The 4,959-nt window shown below is 51.4% G+C and overlaps 1 non-coding gene across 1 annotated transcript; it reads right to left on the reverse strand.

Moving 5' to 3' along the window:
* Positions 1 to 1,663: 1,663 nt before the first annotated feature.
* LOC149352959 (U1 spliceosomal RNA) lies at positions 1,664 to 1,824 on the reverse strand. Its single transcript, XR_016291975.1, has one exon. It is a non-coding gene; the product is annotated as a U1 spliceosomal RNA (small nuclear RNA).
* Between the last annotated feature and the right edge of the window lie 3,135 nt (positions 1,825 to 4,959).

Here is a 4,959-nt window from a genome sequence, read left to right on the forward strand (position 1 = left end):
TTATACTCCTGCCATACTGGAGCGTTTAGTGCCACTTTCAACAAGTGACATTTGCTTAAAGTGTCATTTGCGCACTGTCACACGATGAGCTTTAGTGACACTCGCTGCAGAACGCACTTTCCTCGCAGTGAGTTTGGTGGGCTCCATCAACTTGGTCCGGCAAGGCGAGAGGGTAGCCTGAACAGCAGTTATCCGGCATTCAAAAATTTGCTCTGAGAATTAAAAATCTCCATCTTATTTTCATGATTGCGCATTTTAATGAAAGCTTGTTTTAATTCATATGCAAATAAAGACAATGCGCACACTTGAACAGCTACTCTCGCTTTGCTGACGGCGACCCCCTTCCGCGGTAGGCCTGATGAGTCCACTGGGTGTGTGTACGCAATTTCGATGATTGGGGAGAGCGAATTCTCAAGTTTCAGCGAACCCAAATGTACAGTGAGTGTAGTTTTGCCACAGGTGACCTGAAGTCGACTGTCGCTTACATTACAGGGCGCGCATGCACTGAACGGGAAGCGCCGTTGGGACTCGGACTGCCGCTCCTCCCTCTAGACACCTCCCCAGAGGCTGCAGAGGAAGCCGCCATTGCACTTGCTATCACCCGCACGGAAGCCCGGTATATTATAAGTGACTCTAAAACTGCGATTCTAAATTTTCCTCGAGGCCGAGTCCATCTCCCTGCTTTTGACATACTGGACTCGCCCGATGCACACCCACCCCTCCAAGTGGAGCTGATATGGGTGCCTGCGCACTCTGGGAATCCCGGAAACGAGGCCGCCAACCTTTTATCCCGAGGTTCTTAAAACCAGGCTCAGGTGGCCTCGGATCGGGGATTCACGAAGGAGCGCATGCACTCATTCAGTGAGCTGACGCAGGCATACAGAGCTCACGCAAGCTCTACCCCCCGCCCCACCCCTCCCTAGATAGCAAGCACGCAACACTCTGGCGCAGACTTCAGACGCACACTCTCCCCTTACCCCAGCCCACTATCATCCCTCCTTCCCCACTCCTGCTTGCGCCCTATGCTCAGAACCCTTCGCTTCTGCCCTCCACATCATTTCACTCTGCCCGGCGGACCCTTCCCCGCGGGACCTAGAGAACCTCAAGACCTGGGAGGACTGGGAGACCCTGCTGCGCTCGGAGGACCCGGCCGTGCCGACCATAGCCACCGGCCGGGCTGCCAGCGTTATGAACCTTAGGAACATAAACACTTGAGTGTAGTGGGGTCGTGCCCCGAATTCCTCTTACAATATAGTTTTCCTCTCTCTCTAGGCCCCGCGGGTGAGGGTCCGCCAGGCAGACGGAGAGTATGTGGAGGGAAGAGGCGAAAGGTTTTGGGCACAGTGTGTAGGCAGGAGGGGGGAAGGAGGGATGATAGTGGTCAGGGGTGAGTAAGAGTGTGTTCGATGCAACGCCCGCCGCGTATATCTCCGGCAGATGCGCGTGCTGTGACGCGTTGAACTCTCTCTACGTTCGCCGCATGACCAGTACTCGCCACGAGCCGAAGAAGAGGAAGTGGCAGCATCACGTGCTAAAGAAACGTTACGATGTATTCTTTATTGTCGCATACGGGTAACGAACCAGCTAATTTCGAACAATAATAGTTCGCTTAATGGAAACTGTTAAAGTAGCTTAATTCTGATTTTTGCATTTGAACAAGGTAAGGGGGCCGCGCGCACGCAGCCCCCACTACCAAAAATTACATGCCCCATCTGCCTCGATTGAAGCAGTGGCAGGCGTCAGCGTGGGCCCAGTGCAATGCCCACGCCTCTTCCTGGAGGCTCCTCCGTCATGACCAAGGATACCTCAGCACCCGGTAAAAATGCCGACCAGCTGCAATGCCCGGCAAGCCCATTAACTGCGACCACCATATCGTTGCCAGTGAGTTCTGTGTTATAAATAAATATGAAACCCGACAACAAAGAGCTTAAGCACCAATTTCAAGCTCTTTAGCTATTAAAAGTCATTTAACGTTGGAACTTAATTTACTGCACTGCTTGCGGAGCCTCAAACAGAAATTAAGTCGTTTAAACGTACCCGAAAGACTTTAATATGTCTGCATACTTCCAGCAGCCATGGCGCCACCATTTTTGTCTTCTTCCTCCTTTCTTTATATTTTTGCTTGGTTAAAAATGGAACGGTAATAAAAGAAGGCAAAGCTGGCCCCTCTACTATCGTACAGCCATCGCGAAAAGCGTCAGAGGCGGCTGCACCTTTTTCATGATTGGAACTATTTAATTAATTCTCATTGGTGTAGTTGACATGAGCGAAACGGAATCGGACAGATTCTTTTTTGGCATGCAGTAATCAGTAATTACAGGCTTTCCTCCATGCTTCGCTACATTGCTGAAATACGCATTCGTTGCGCACGCCAAAAGCTGCCGAGCCGCACGCTGGCTGTGTTAGAAATTCTTTCATATTGATGTTCATATTTCCACGCGGTGGTGACAGTGCCGTGAATAGATGAGCAGGCTGATGCAACACTGAAATTAAATCTTTATTGAGCTGACTTGCGCCCACAAAGAATTGAACAACTCGACGACAGCAACAAGTGTGCTCCTTAGAAAAAACAGCGCTAAGACGAAGGACATCGAAGAACAGAATGTCTGCCGCTCTCGGCCGCGTTCAATTCAAAGCTGAGAAAGCACTTTCGAGACACGGTGCTCAAAGCAACAACCACCACAATCTCGAACAACGTAGAATCAGTTGAGCATGGCTGCGATCATTCGAGAGAAACCTGGCCGCATCCCGAGTTTCAAACAAAGTGATAAAGGCGCGTTCGGTCAGTTTTGAACATATCAACAAACATTCCAGGCATTAGTCCCCTCTTAAAGAAGCATCGACCCGATGTTTAAAAGGAAAACTGAAGATAGCCAAATTAAACATGAAAATGGAAAGACTACTGTACATCAGCGAGCGTAGTAAGAGAACAAAACTAAAACTAAAAATTCAAAAAGTATAGCGTCCACGCGCGTGATAGGGTTCCAGGCGCGCGAGAGAGACAAAACGTTTATTCACTACTCCTAGACTGTTGAGAGTCTTCTTGGGTGGAGTCTAGGACTCCTGCGGAGGCTGCGGTAGCTCGGGCCCGTTCGACCAGTGAAAGCTGATTTCCGGGCTCCTAGCTAAACACCGCTGACTCCCAGTGCTCCGGCGTGGCATTGTGTATGACTGACACTACTGGGTTGTGTTGGCATCCCCATGTGGTGTGGTTTGTGCACCCACAACTGCACCGAGGCAGGAGGAAAGAAAGGGCTCAGGCGTTATAAATGTGCATCGCTGGCAAGAAATAATACGACTTCGTAGACGCAGCCAGCTACCCAAGCCACAGAGCCACGGTGGCAGCGGCTATCGACTACGTTCACAAGGAGTTAGCCACCGTCACCGTAAGGCATTGTACCTCTACTGATGTACAGGCGACTGCGACTGCTTTCGCAGTAGCCGAAAGCAACACAAGAGGAGAATCCTTCGTAATCATCTCGGACTCGCAGACAGCCTGTCGGAATTTCCTGAGAGGCAGAACAGGCAAGAAAGCTATTTGCGTTCTAAGCCAAGGCGGCTCAAGCCAAGTAAAACATTCCATCATGCGGGCATCAGGACACGCAGGCCTGGCCGGGAACCACGCAGCGGACGCTATCGCTCGAGGACACACTAACGGAGCTACGGCTGATGCTTAGGGATTCGAGCCAGTTACCCAGACGTACGGCGATATACTGGAGCACCTTAGGGGATTAAGGAGGGTCTATCCCCCATTCGATAGCCAACTAACTAAACAGCAATATCTAAGTTGGAGACAGCTCCAAATAAACACATATAAATGCTTATTTATCCTAAATGATACACCCCACTACATACAGATCCGCATGACCATGGTGCAGAAAGACAGGGGCACGACATGCACCACTCCTTGGTGTGAATGGTGCCGCTGCGATGCTGCTGCTCCGTGGGGGCCAGTTCATAGTCTTCTCCAAGTCGATGAACGATCTTGTACGAGCCAAAATAGCGGCTCAAATGTTTTTCACTCAGTCCACGACGTCGAGTGGGCGTCCATACCCAGGAAGGGTGGTCGTGGCCTCACTCCCGTGGATGAGACTAAATGGTGTCATCTGGGTGGCCCCCTGCACTGCTGAGTTGTAGGCGAAGACGACGCAGGGAAGAATGGCATCCCAGGTCATGTGTTCGGCGTCGGCATACATGGTGAGCATGTTGGCGATAGTTTTGTTTAAGTGTTCTGCTATCCGATTAGTTTGCGTGCGGTACGCAGCCGTCTTCCGGTGGCTCGTTTCTCTCTGTACTGCAGGATTGCTTGGGAGCTCGGCAGCAAAGCAGTTCCTCTGTCCGGGATGGCAACTTAGCGCTCTGAAGGAGGTCATTTTCAACGAAGAACTTAGCAGCTTCTGCAGCGCTACCACGGGGCAGCGCTTATGCTTCGGCATAGCCGGTAAATTGGCCGGTTGGTATTATTATCTACTTGTTACCGGATGTCGCTGCACGGAGGGGGCCAAGGAGATCCATGCCGATCTGCTGGAAAGGTCGCTTGGTGGTCTATTTGGCTGGAGAAACCCTGCAGGTCTCGTTGACTCCGTTTGGCGGTGTTGATAACACGCTGACGTCACCTGGGATTTTAGGACCACTGCTGCTGGTAAACGCGTACATGGTCTTATACATGAGTCATATGCATAATACTTTCGCATTATCCACGTTTGGACGCTCCGGACGTAGAGAAGACTCGCCTCCAGGTACCCGAAGAAGCGCTGTAGCCCAGTCTGAGCGTTGGTGCTGTTCCAAGTCGCTGGTGCTTATCGTTCCGAAAAAGGCGCCCTTATCATCCTCTTCCGACGGCTTGTCGACAGGGACTCGCGACAGTCAATCTCCATCCGTGTGCTTGCGTCCGGATTTGTAGGAGGCACTGACGTCAAACTAATGGAGGTGCACGCTTCACCAAGACGGACGGCCGGG

Source organism: Amblyomma mixtum, chromosome 3 (assembly GCF_055824585.1).
Source record: "Amblyomma mixtum isolate Tamu chromosome 3, ASM5582458v1, whole genome shotgun sequence".
NCBI lineage: Eukaryota > Metazoa > Arthropoda > Arachnida > Ixodida > Ixodidae > Amblyomma > Amblyomma mixtum.